Source organism: Halyomorpha halys, unplaced genomic scaffold (assembly GCF_000696795.3).
Source record: "Halyomorpha halys isolate HHAL.00 unplaced genomic scaffold, Hhal_1.1 Scaffold2231.1, whole genome shotgun sequence".
Taxonomy (NCBI): Eukaryota; Metazoa; Arthropoda; class Insecta; order Hemiptera; family Pentatomidae; genus Halyomorpha; species Halyomorpha halys.
This window is the reverse complement of record NW_027113386.1, coordinates 82,782-95,608: the sequence shown is the minus strand read 5'-3', so window position 1 is coordinate 95,608 and position 12,827 is coordinate 82,782.

The following is a 12,827-nucleotide window of genomic DNA, read 5'->3' as shown; positions in this document are numbered from 1 at the left end:
TAAAAATAAAAAAAAAAAATACTGAATAACCGTTTTTGTGCTGCAGTTCAGAACCGGTTATACTGATGCCAACACATAATAGATTGACATTAATCTATTATGTGTTGAGAGAAAAAAAAATTAAGTATTATAAGGAGGAAAAATAATTAAACTTGCTTTTTTTGTTTCCATTACCAATCTTGTTTCCCAAGTTTGAATATTATATTTCAGTTATATCATGATATCAAGTATGATATGACTGAAGACTTACACCTGTTATATTTTACTTTTACTGTTACTTTTACTTTTTAAAAAAATTAAGGAAAACTTTTTTTAAAAAATCATCTTAAAAACTACCAATTTGTAACTTTTTTGCATTCAGTAAAGTGCTTAAATCTTATTTACTCTTCTGAATGTTCTGGACCAAGTAAGATCCGCACTAAGGTACGGGCACATATACATAAGATATTGAACCTAACGCAGTTATGCTAATTTTTTTTTTTTTTTTACTTTTGTTTAATTGAAATTATCAATTTGAATACGTTTACAAAGATGTAAAACTGTCTTATGGATTAATTGACCATTGGTAGCATGTTAGTGACAGTTCGTATCAATTTAAATATATAACAGTGCTAAACTATGACAGAAGGTCACGAGGTCATATTCTTTTCAGACGCGTCTGGGATTTATCAGGAATTGATTGGGAAGCCAGATTACAAACTAATGGACATGTTTGGGTATGGAGTATATAATAATTAGGATGTAAATATATTTCCGGCCAAGCCTTCAAAACCATATTATGTTATAATATTCATGAAATATTCGAAATTGTTGAAGATTTTATGCATTATGGATTACTCGGGGTGAATGAAAATAGATCTGATTATGATCGGTTTGTACGGAAATTAAGTTTGCAAATGACAAGTAAATGTTAAATCAATCAAAATTGATGGCCAGTTTCTCATTTTTGAAATCCGTAATAGTGTGTTTGTTAAAGATACTTGCCTTGAATCAAGGGTTTTAAAAGTAAAAATAGTCGAAAAATTCAAAACTTAGTTTTCAGTGTAGATTATTATTTTTTAATATGCACAAAAACAGGAACATTGTTTTGGTTCATCAATAATTTATTTGAGAATGTACACCAAACTTCGAAAAATGTAGTAAACAATTTTTCTCTATAAATTATTAAACTTTAAAACCAATGTCTTTGAAGTTACGAAATTGAAATTCCATTGACACGTTTCTGTATTTGCATGGAAAATAAAAATCTAAATGTTTCAAAATTTTCAATAGGTAAGTGAAAAAGGACAAATCTAAAAGAGTTTGGAAAAATAAAATATTTCTTAATACAGTTGAAAAACTTAAAATATTTTAACATAGCAGAGAAACTCGGCCAAAATTGTTGTTAAATTTATTTCCCAACCCCCAAACAATTTTCTGTAGCTAGTCCCCCCCCCCCCCCCATCCCTCTTGATTTGTTTTATTTTCCATAAGTGAGTGCATGACCAAATAAAATAAAAATTTTAAGAATAAAAAAAAATATCCTACCACAAATTTTATTTAACAACAATCCTATACAACAAATATCGAATGAACTGGAAATCATCCAACAACAACAAAAATCAATATTTGATGGAATTTTTTCAAAATTTGTTTTTACTACACATTACACAAACAATAAATATTTTTTAGTATTCAAACGATTACGAATTAATTCAGTTATCAATCTCAAAGTTTTTGAAACTTAATACATAGATATTTATGATTTTTTCAGATTTTTTTCTAAAAATTAACATTGAGTTAAAAAAATATATTAATTTTATAATCCATGTACCTTTATAATAATCAAGTAAATTTTCCTAAAACTCCATACTCTTTCTGAATATAGTAACACTTATTTGGTTTTAGAATTTTAGAGCTACGAAAAAAAAAATTAAATATATATTTTGTAAAACAATTGTTAATACTATTGTAATAGTTTGATATAAGAAGTATGGTAATAACGTATAATTCTATCCAGACCAGTTGCAGTTTTCAGCTGATTCGATTTTATGCGGCTCAATCCTTTGTGAGGTTATCTGTTGAGCGAGCGTAGCGAGCAAACGTCAACAGCTGTGGACCCAATGAAAACATAATAATATAATAAAAATTGGGTAGTTTATAACCCGTAATTGGTCTGGATGGAATAATACGTCAGTAACAAACTAATTAAATTCTGTTGGATTATAATAATTAAAGTGAAGTGGATCCAGAAACGTCAAATTTCACTTTTAAATATATATATATTCTATTAATAAAAATAAACGATTTTAAATAATGTATGCAAATAATGTGTCCCAATAATATGAAGACGAACAAAATATCAATAACATAAATTCAAATTTAGTGTAAGGGAACATGGTAAAGTAGTTCCAGGACTGTTACGTACACATATATATACATAAGAGCACAAATTCGTCATAGTAAAATGCATATACCATCATATACATATACATAAATATATGGACACATATTCGCACGCATTTATATTTCAATAGATACCCAAAATATTTATTTACCACTAACAATATTTTTTTACAACCATTTTTACAATTTATTATAGAATATAACTATAACTAAAAAAAAAAAATGATCTACTACACAAGGACGACTCTTAATCGAGTTCAACTTTGTTAATATCTTTAATAATAAATACAACCAAAAGAAAATTGGACTATTTCTGACAATGGTTGTTAAATTATAATTATAATAATTCTTCCCATTTTGATATCAATTTTTTTTCTGTCGGAATAAAAAAGAAAACATTATGTAATATCCTTCAGATATGTTTCTCATTCTAAGAAATTCTAAATTGGAATGCCATTGAAACACTAGAAGGCAAATTAAATTTAAAAATTGATCATATCTTATAAGTTAATGATGTTTTAGACGGTTTATTGGGATCTATGAACCAAGACGTGATCGTGAAGATAGAAAATTACTAGTAAGTGCCTGATTATTTTGTTATGATTCAGATGAAAACTAAATTTTATTATTCGGTAAGTTCAATAGGTTTTATTCTTCTGTAAGTTTTTTTAAGTTCTAGAAATTATTTTTAAAATGTAAAATATGCCATATGATTTATTTTTATTTTTTTTTTTTTTACATGCGACAGTTGTCATTTTTTCGACAGGTGATATTGAATTAAGTTACCAAAAAAGGGACTCAATAATTTCCAAAAAATTATAATTCACTTCCTAAACACATTTTCTATTATTTAACTTTGTAAAACTGGTGCTAACACCTATCAAAGAAAAAATCTTACTTGACATTGAGGGGTGAGGTACTGGAAGTCCCACGAGCTCTTCGTCCATTTCAAGAGCAGTTAGGTTCAAAGGTCAAATCTTCTGAAGCTCATAGAGTCCAGTTTCTTACTGAACTCATGGCACCATCGAAGATGACCAATGCGCACGCATTTTATCTCACTACTGTTATCTTATTGGTTTTGATTCCAAGGCAGAACTATCTCTGTTGACACCCTAGGCAATCACTTGTATGGTTGCCCACCGAACAAATTAGTGACTTATTCAACATATTGATTGCAATAAATTTACTAAGATTTTCATAAAATACTTTTTAGTGCAAAGTTTTGTGAAATGGGCTCTGTTGGAGGAATGCTATCAATTTACCTTTTTTTTTTTTTTTGTAGATGGAATTAGTTAGATTGTAATATTTATATTTTTTTGATTATTTCTACTATTGAGTAGAAGTTGGTAATCAACCCATAGGGGTGCTGAATTCTCTTTATCATGTAGCTAACATTAAGATACTTACCTTGCATAAACCAAAAATAATCCCTGTAGAAGAGACTGGCTTTCGGGCGAATAGGTTGTTCATAGAACATATGTTCACACACACGCAATTAATTTGAAAGAGAAATACTTGCAATAGCAAAGTACATATGATAGACCTACAGAAATCTTGAGAAATGGTTTCTCTATCCAGACTGTTGGAATCCTTATAGAGCTTTGGAGTGAATAACTATCTAACAAATGCTGCCAATATATTACATAATGGTATCAGAAAAAGGATAAGACTCAGAAGTTGACTGACAGACCGCATACTTATCACTAAAGGGCTCAAACAAGGATACTTCCTATCTCCACTGTTGTCCAACCTATGCGTTTTAAACATGAGGAAGAGGAAATTTGGTAATGGGTATTAAAATAGGAAATAAGCTAGGTATTAAGATTAGCCCCGCAATATCCTGCCGATCAAGTAATACTGGCAGACGATCATAAAGATGACAGCTACTAAGTAAGGAAGGTCCTGGATGAATATACAGCAAGGGTTCGGGAGGTAAAAATCACAGTAGATAGCATTTTATAGAAATTAAAGAAATCCTACGTTAAAAAAATAACTCTTCAGCAAAAAAAACAAACAAAATTTTTTTTATTCTCCTGCGGAAAGTTTCAGCCTATATCCATCTGAAATGCTGATAATTATAAAAAGGGAAGAAAAAATGTTAGTGGTGAATATGGACTACAGAAGGCTGTGTTAAGCCATTACCACACTCCAGCATGTTTCAAATAATACGATCTGAGATTACATCAAGAAGAAAACATTCTAAATACAGTCGAAACTGGAATGGTATGATCACTTATAAATGAATTCCAGAAGAACAGTAATGATTCCCAAACCTCAAAAGCCGCCTGAATACCCATCTTCCTACCGTCCTATCTCTTTGTTACCTATCATGGGCAAAATCCTTGAGAAACTCATCTTAAATCGCCTGTACCCTATCCTTGATTCCAACCACATAATCCCAGATCACCAGTTTTGATTCCGAACAATATCCAGCAATGCCATCGTGTGGTTGATGTTGTCTCGTCTTCATTGGAGCGCGGAATGTACTGCTCGGGAGTCTTTCTTGATGTAGAACGGGCTTTTGATCGAGTCTGGCACCCAGGAATGCTCTACAAGATCCGTAAATTCCTACCCCCTACATACTTCCTCATTATCCGTTTTTATTTCTCCGACTATTCCGTCAGTCTGCTGGTGTACCTCAGGGTAGTATCCTTGGTCCTATCCTTTATACAGTTTTCACAGCTGACATCCCAACCCATCCTAACACTATCCTCACCACGTATGCACATGTCTATTGTCAGTGAACAATGATCCTTACATTGTATCCCAAACCCTACAATCCCACAGCACCACCCTTGAAGAATGGTGCCAAAACTGGAGGATTAAAATTAATTCCAATAAATCCCACCAAACCACATTTACCCTTTGTCGTAAGCCCATGACCTCTTGCCCTATAATATCCTTTAATAATACCCCACTTATTCCTGTCGAACAGATCCGTTACTTAGAACTACATCTGGACAAACGACTGACATGGAATCCTTATACAAGACTAAAAAGACAAGAAACTGCTCGTCGATTCCGACTATTACAACATTTACTAGACAAACGGTCTAAATTGCCAATCCATTACAAAAGACTGATCTACATGACTATTATAAGGCCTATCTGGACATACGGAGTTGAGCTTTGGGGCTCCACTAAACCATCAAATTCCTCTCGAATCCAATCCTTACAGTCCAAAATCCTTCGTAAAATTCTTAATGCTCTTTACTTTGTCCCAAATCAAATCATCCACCAGGACCTCAATGTTCCATATGTTGCCGATTTGGCCAGAACCAGATACCATTCCTTCCATGATAAACTTCTCAACTAACCAAATCCACTTGTTTCTAACCTGGCTTCTCCCTCATTAACTAATAATCCTCCTAGGCGTCTGAAAAGAAGATGGCCTCGAGATCTCCTCTAGAAATGCTATTGGAGTTCTATCAGTGTGTATATGTTTATTTCAAGTGTATGTATGTCCACTTAAAGTAAACACTTAAAATTAAGCTGAAGAAATCGGAATATATTAGGTAAACCAAACGTTTTCTACCTTTCCACTCCTTTGTCAACCATTTAGGTTGGCAGAGTCTCTGTCGATCTGTGCCAATCCTGTTTTATCCCGGCTGCCTCACTAGTGCAAATGCGATTCCAGTCGCCTCTCCCAACTTTTGAATGCACTATCTGAATGTAACCCTAGATCTTTCTGGGTCCTCTTTCATAACAGAGACTATAGTTAAACTATTACTCTTGTAGTATATACTTGGTATAATTTCGCTGATTTTAGCAATAGTTTATAATCTAAAATGAAACGAAACGTATTATGTGCAACGTTTGTACTTAATATTCTTGTAATTATGAACTAATACTATCTTCATTATGAAACAGAGCCCTAGTGGGGTTTGGTATCTGATCGTATTGCTTCCATAATTTTCCTTGTATCGCGGTCCCACAGATCATACAAACATGTCCGAACCAACTCAGATGACGTTTCTGGTATCGATTTTTTACTTATTATTTTCTTAACTACTCAGTTTTCTTAATATTTCTTTTATAAGCATAGTTATAAATTATAAATCGTTTTTATATAGATTTTCAGGAATCTTAACAGGAATAATACGATCACAATACTCCCCCTTACTATATATGTTCCATATATTGAAAGTGAAAGTAAAAATCAGTAACACTACAACTATGTGGTGTCTCAGGACAAATAAGGAAAAAATATATAACGACCAAATGGTTCTATCAGAAGATGATTTGGTTAAACTCGTTAAATTAAAATTAATTTTCCGCTACATTAGGACAACATATAGAGGTTCTATTTTTCATCCAAAAGTTTTTGAACTTATCAAGCGAAGGAATGTGTTTGTCACATATTGGGTAAAACCAGAACTGGGCGAATATTATTCGATTGACGAGAGAGGAATACATTCGTATTCGTGAATGTTCTACTTGTTCATGCCATTTTCCAGTTTCAGACGCTTTTTAAATATTACTCGATTAACTATCTTTAAGTCTCCTTTCCGTTTCGAGCTAATATTTCGAAAGTGATATAGGACCGTCGCTCCCAGAGGGTCTTAACGAGGCGGGTCCGGCGGGGAAGGATTGGGTAAAACAGAGTGCATGAGAAAACTGACCGTTTGCTCACTTGGTCCAAAACTTGTTTGAATGCACATTTTCAATGTTTTGTTGGCGCAGTTCAATCGAGAAAAAAAACCACGATCAAATTGGTTCCAAAAGACAAAGACTTGTCCTACAAGTCCTATAGACAACAGAGTGTCGGGGAACCTGCCCAGTATGGTTATCTAAGAGTACGGTCAAAGTCATGTAAATTATTATTGTGTATCGATCGCTATTATATTATGTTATATCAATATATGTTCATCAAGATTGTAAAGAGTTGTTATTTATATTAAAACTACCAACAAACCCACAGACTGTTGTTCTGTGCTTGGGCTCAGAAATTATGTTTTCTAGACAACAATCGAGTTATTTTAATCCAACTTATGGTATAGAGACTTCATAAGATCTATACTACTATCGGAGTTGAAAATATTAGTACTCGTGCTTAAAATCAAATATATTAAAAAATATTACTAGTTTTTTAATATCCTCCTATTTATTAAAGATCAGCAACATCTTCAAGTCCAAATTCCCATTACCGCACATTAATCAAATTCTCTTTACTACCGCAGAATCATTGTTAGTTAGTTAGCCGCCGATCTTAGATGGAATGTTGAATGTTTCGGAAAGTTGACGGTCACGACCGATATCTTCCCAGATATTTATTAGGAATAAGATAAGGATTGAAGTGATATACCAATATTTCTGAATTGAGAGTTATTTGATATTATAAATAAATATCGTTATGACTTGATATTCCCTTGTAAGTAAAATCATTCTCGAATTCAAACTTTGAGTAATAATTTTTTTTTTTTTATTTTTAGTAGCTTTTAGTTACTTTATACGGTTGTAATCATCTTTCAAGTAGCAACTTTTGAGGAAAAATATACATATATGTATATATTTTAAGAGAAATCAAATTAAACTTTTTCTCATATTTTCTTAAATTAAATGTTTAAAATTTATGAAAAGAAAATTGTTGAAATACAATAAATAATAGGTACTTAATAATTTATTTTAAAAAAAGTGCATGGTAAAATTATTAAGAATTTTCCATTAATTTCTATTTTTCACATAGTAAAACTGAAGCTTCAATAAAATTATTCTCCTGAGAAGGTTTTGATATCGTGTTAATTGGTTTATTTTTATTTACGTTGTAGACAAAAAAGATTATTTTTCTTTTTATAACACTGAATGAATTTTTTGGAGTGTTGAATCGGTTTGAGATCAGCATATGTGTGATCCTCAAAAAATATCAATTGTAGTTTGTCCTTCGAATGAATGTGACATTTATTATTTATTTTTTATTAAGTTCTCTTTCACCCCTGATTATAATATCCATTAAAAAATATTTTCATTTAATAAAATTTTTTTTTATGGTCTCAAAACCATAGATTACCATTTCTAACAACTATCGGAATCAATTTTCGGTAAAACCTCTCGCCTGTAATTGTTTTCAAATGAGCATTTCCAATGTTTTGTTGGCATAGTTTACAACAGAAACGAACATATAATTAAAACAGTGGACTACGAAGGGATAATCGGCTCAGAATGCAGACTGTGCCTTCGGTAGGGAAAGTGATGTTTTCTGGATAACTATGGAGTTGTCTTAATCGAACTTATGGTAGGTAGACCTTCATAAGATATAGACTACAATCAGAGAGAAAGTATTAGTACATCTGCTTAAATCAAATTCATATTTTTATTGTAATTTACAACTGTACATAATTATTCATTTAGTAAATTCGATGTAAGTTTATAATAGAGTGATACAGGCGTGTAAAGAAACTATCCATTGGTAGCACTCAAATTAAATTTTTAAAAATGCTATAATTTGCAGTGACTAATTTAGATAAATAAAACAATTTAATAGTCCATCAATTATTTGATAAAAGGAGGTAGTTTTGATCATATAAACCATACATAATTCCATTATAAATAAATTATTCAAAGTAATCTACCAACGACATAAGTAACAGGTTTTCGTACACGTCATTCCGTATGGTCAGAGTCGTCCTACTGTAAAATATAATTTTTCTTCGTTTGTTTCAGTTCTAATTGGGAAATTTATTTTTTAAAATATCAATATATTTTATGACTTTATACCACCCATAAATTCAAGAAGCATTCATACAACCCCAGACCATGAGTGACTTAAAAAAATGACTGATGCTTAACAGTGGAGACCGCATTTCTTGTTTTTATTGCAAACTACTGGGTTTTCCGTTGTGGGGTTCTTTTTCTAAAACGTCATGTTCTCAAATTATAAAATTGACATTTGCGGTCTTCTCTCTCATGTTCTCCCGAATTCCCTTCTCCGCTAGGTTAGGGGCGTTCCTGAATCGGCGATAGACGACTCTGGTCCAGTCGGGTTCGTCTGTTTCCATCCGAGACTCTTCCTCCTGAGCAGTAGCGTCTAAATAGCAATGTCTCATGCACAATCCTCAAACGAGCGATCCCTCGGTAATGCTTCCTTCTTTCCTATTTCTCTCGCCAATTGAACTTTAGGATTCCTGAAAAGAACATCATCCTCGCTTGTACCTTGTCCTTGTCCATTAGCTTCGACAGCTTGTCCCTAATTCGATTGAGCCGAAATAAGAGCTCCCCGGCATATTGCCTCTGTTTTTTTTTCTCAGAACATCTGGTAAATGTCCTCCTCTTGGCTGAATTTCTTTCTCTACGTGAGTTTCAACATTTCGATATAAGAGCAAAGTGGCACAGGACTAGATACCCATCAGGTAAAACACATTATACTAAATTGACAAACAAACTTAAAACAGAACTTAAAAAATTCAAAACGCAAAATTTAACTAACTTAACTGAAAACCTCGCGACTACTGACAAATCTTTATGGACGACTACTAAGGAGATTCTCAACTTCAAGAATTTTAATCACCCATTACCATTCACCCTTACTGAATCTCAAACATGGACAAAATCGGACGAAGAAAAATCTCAAATATTCGGTCAGCATTTTTCAAAAACCTTTGAGCCACACCCTGACATCCTTAATTCAACCAACCTTGAACACATTGAAGAAGTATTGAATACTCCACTCCAAATGACCCTGCCACCTAAAGCATTTCATCCATCAGAGATATCTAACATCATCCATAATTTACCAACCCGCAAAGCTCCTGGTTATAACCTAATTACATCCCATGTTCCAAAACATCTTCCTCTAAAATCTGTTATATTCCTCACCTACATCTACAATGCTGTCCTCAGATCCACATACTTTCCTGACCCATGGAAATTATCCATAATCAAAATGATTCCCAAACCTCGAAAGCCGCCAGAACACCGATCCTCTTACCGTCCTATCTCTCTGTTACCTATCATGGGAAAAATCCTTGAGAAACTTATCTTAAAATGCCTGTACGCCATCCTAGATTCCAACCACATAATCCCAGATCACCAGTTTGGATTTCGAACATCACTCTCCACTATACAGCAATGCCATCGTGTGGTCGATGTAGTCTCGTCTTCACTGGAGCGCGAAATGTACTGCTCGGTTGTCTTTCTTGATGCAGAACAGGCTTTTGATCGAGTCTGGCACCAAGGACTGCTATACAAGATCCGTAAATTCCTACCCCCTACATATTATCTCATTATCCGTTCTTATCTCTCAGACAGGTTATTTCAAGTAAATCACAACAGCGTTTATTCATCCCTGTTTCATCTGTCTGCTGGTGTACCTCAGGGTAGTATCCTTGGTCCTATCCTTTATGCAGTTTTTATAGCTGACATCCCAGCTCATCCTAACACTATTCTCACCACGTATGCCGATGATACATGCCTATTGTCAATGAATAATGATCCTTCCATTGTATCCCAATCTCACATCACCATCCTCGAAGAATGGTGCCAAAACTGGAGGATTAAAATAAATCCCACCAAATCACATTTACCCTTCGTCGTAAACCTTCGTCTTGCCCTACAATATCTTTTAATAATACCCCACTTATTCCTGTTGAACAGATCCGTTACTTAGGACTAAGTCTGGACAAACGACTGACATGGAATCCTCATACAAGACTGAAAAGACAGGAAACTGCTCGTCGATTCCGACTATTACAACATTTACTAGACAAACGGTCCAAACTTCCAATCCATTACAAAAACTGATCTACGTGACTATTATAAGGCCTATTTGGACATACGGAGTTGAGCTATGGGGCTCCACTAAACCAACTAATTCCTCTCGAATCCAATCCTTACAGTCCAAAATCCTTAATGCTCCTTACTTTGTCAAAAATCAAATCATCCATCAAGACCTCAATGTCCTTGTTCCTATGTTGCCGATTTGGCCAGAACCAGATACCAATCCTTCCATAATAAAGTTCCCAACCACCCAAACCAACTCGTTTCTAACCTGGCTTCTCCTTCACTACCTAATAATCCTCCTAGGCGTCTGAAAATAAGATGGGCTCGGGATCTTCTCCTTTAGAAATGTTTTTGGAGTTCTATCAATGGATAGATTATCCACATGTTTTCATCATGTCATAATATTACTTACAGCAAATTTACTTGATGTATATATATGTATACAGTTGTAAATATCAATAAATAAATTATTAAAAGAAAAAAAAAATTTCGATATATTGATATATTAAAAAAATAATTGACTGGAAGTGTTGAAAATAAAATCCGAAAAGGACGACCATCCAAACACACGCATCGACAAAAACGTGAAATGATGCGAAACGTTCTGAAAAAAAAAATAAAAAAAGTAGCCCGCAAAAAATTGCTGATGACTTGGCGAAAACGACGGATAATACTGTTACGTCACAAACAATATGGAATGTTCTGCATAATGAGGGAATTAAAGGCAGGCCTCCTCAAAAGAAACCTTTACTGATTGAAATATACCGGCACAATAGATTACAATTTCCAAAGATGTACAGAGATAAACCATTAGTTTTAGAAAAAGATTATATTTTCAGATGAAAGTAAATTTGAAATATTTAAACCGGCTAGCATCCTTACAATTTAGAGGGGGAAAAATACAATGCTTGAGGCGAAGAATATGCTGTAGAAGGGAGGAAATACAGAGGAAGTCTGGGGCTGTATGGCTTATGAAGGTGTCAGCAATTTGGAATTTATTGAAGGACATATGACAGCCTAAATGTATGTAGAAATATTGCGCCGTAATTTGAAATCTAGGGCCAGGAAATTAGAGCTCACAGATTCATTTTATTTTCAGCAAGACACTGACCCTAAGCACACGGCTTAGCTCACTAAAGAATGGCTCCTTTACAATGCTCCCACCAGATTACCCTCCCCCCCTTCAGTGTCCTGATATTAATCCATTAGACAATTTGTGGCATATTTTGGATCAAAAAACAAGGGAAAACATCTAGAAAGCTGAATAATAAAGGAATGAAACAAGACCGGCACAAATGTGACAAAAGAATTTGGTGAAATCCATGACAAGAAGATTATACATTATAGTGGTAGATTCTGTTTACGGCAGGTAGTTTGCAGTGATTATCACTTTAAGTGCGGGTCCGAAAAGGTATTGCCTGCAGTCTACCTGGTCAAAAGTTCACGTTGGGTGAGTAAGGGCATAACCTGCCAAGTTTGAGTATCAAATAGGTTTTTTATAAATAATACTAATGAATGGAATCATCGAACAATTCTTTTTAACGTTTTATTTAATATTTTCATAATGACTAAACAATATTCAACAGATTAAAGAAAAACTTATTTTAATACATATAAAAACATGCAATATATAGAATAATATTTTTAAAAAATAATCGATTATTTGGAAATGTCCAAGTGTAATCTTCCCCAACAAAACTGTAAGCCTTAAATTCTTCATTGCCTTT